Source organism: Nematolebias whitei, chromosome 10, assembly GCF_014905685.2.
Source record: "Nematolebias whitei isolate Nwh7 chromosome 10, NemWhi1, whole genome shotgun sequence".
Classification (NCBI taxonomy): Eukaryota; Metazoa; Chordata; class Actinopteri; order Cyprinodontiformes; family Rivulidae; genus Nematolebias; species Nematolebias whitei.
The window spans coordinates 44671584-44673282 of record NC_056507.1 but is presented as its reverse complement, the minus strand read 5'-3'; the positions used below and the strand labels follow the sequence as shown (position 1 = coordinate 44673282).

The window sequence follows — 1699 nt, the reverse complement described above, 5'->3', positions numbered from 1 at the left end:
CACATACTGGTTTAAGAAAAATGTTACCAGTTACACAATAATACTAACAAATAATGCTATGGAAGTATAAATATGAAACTGAAGACAAAACAACTTGATGAGTGAATGTATACTCAGACACTGCAGACCTTGGCCAGATAATCCTCCACCCTGCTGTTCGGTCTGTCAGCAGCTGAACTTAGAAGGGAAAGACCCAAACTAAAGTTCCTGTTCGGGGGCCCAAGTGTGGCCCCATAATTTTCCGGAGAATCCAGAGAGCTCAAGTCCAGTGAAGGCCCGAGGAGGCTCCTGTTTGTGATGAAAGACCTGCTGTGCTCACTGAGCAACTTGGAGTTGGCTTCTGAAAGACGACTATTTGCCCTGTGGAAAGAAAAAAACATGAGCTTTGTCTGTCTGGTTACATCTTCATAACAGTTTGACAGTTGAAAACATGTCCCCAAACAATGTGTCATGAATGGTAAATGGTAAATGGACTGTACTTTTATAGAAACTTTCTATCTAGTCAAGACACTCGAAGCTCTTTACACTACAACCTGTGCCCTCATTTACCCATCCATACAGCACTCTACTAGATCTCTACAAAGATAATCTGAATCTGTAGACCAGAGCCCTATAAAGAGAGAGTGCGACACTCCCATAGACTCCCATAGAAAGAATGGAATGCGGAAGTCACGTGGGTCATGAAGCGGCAAATAGTTCCAAACAGCAGCGGTTCAGCATTGAACTTAGTTCATTCTTCGTGTTTTCTCCGGTAAGTTGATGAAAATACGACACTTTTTTTGCCATTGTGAAGCGTTATCTGACTGTTCTGTACCACAATTTATCAACATTAATACTTCATGTCACCAGTTTTAGTTAATGAAACATGTTAAATTAAACATGTTAAATTGTTAGTTGTGTTTTAACTGCAGCTGCTCTGCAACATGACGGTTTAAACGGGTCTATTTCTAATTCAACATTTTAAAATATCTATTACTGCTTAAATTTTGAAAGGTGGTCTTTTTAAATTTATGGTAATTCCAGTTACTGAACTCAACTAGAGAATATTTGGCCTTTTTTCCTGAGAGATTCATTCAACCTTTATTTCTATAGGTTAATCCCATTGAGCCTCGAGGACTCATTTACAAGAGAGACCTGATTTAACAAAGAATGATGACAACATGACAACAAGACTGACGTCATTTAGTTCAAGTTATAGATCATTTGTCAAAGACTGCAGCATAAGTTGTGACAATATCATTAAAGAAAAACGTGATTGTGGAAATGAGTCAATTTGTTTCATGTTTTCCAGGTAAACCAGAGGAGAATGACTTCATGAACTGAATGTTGCATTCAAAGTATCAGAAAGGTACAAGATCTCATTTTCTGTCTTCTATTAATCAATAACAGCTGAATCAAGATGTTTGAATAAAATTACTTTAACACCATAACCTTCACAAAGTTGGTATTTACTGCAGGACTGTTCATTTACATTAGTTTTATATTATTAGTTTAGTGTTTGGTAATCATGGGTCAAATTGATATGAGACTCTTTGAAGACAGAACAAGAAGTGAGAATTATTACCAATAATATATCAGCATCAAAAAACTGTAGAAGAGTAAGAAAAAAAACTTATTAAACTATCACAGGTAACACTACATTCATGTCCGTCTTCATGTTTTTACATTGACTGAGTGGTGAGCTAAGACATGACCAGGT

General features: G+C 36.8%; 1 long non-coding RNA gene across 1 annotated transcript in view; it reads right to left on the bottom strand.

Annotated features, from left to right (window-relative positions):
• LOC119416418 overlaps nt 1–294 on the bottom strand; it is a 27103-nt gene extending 26809 nt beyond the window's left edge. Inside the window, exon 1 of the long non-coding RNA XR_005187088.1 lies at nt 129–294. This is a non-coding gene — a long non-coding RNA (uncharacterized LOC119416418). The remainder of the gene's footprint in view (nt 1–128) is intronic.
• Nucleotides 295–1699: the final 1405 nt, after the last annotated feature.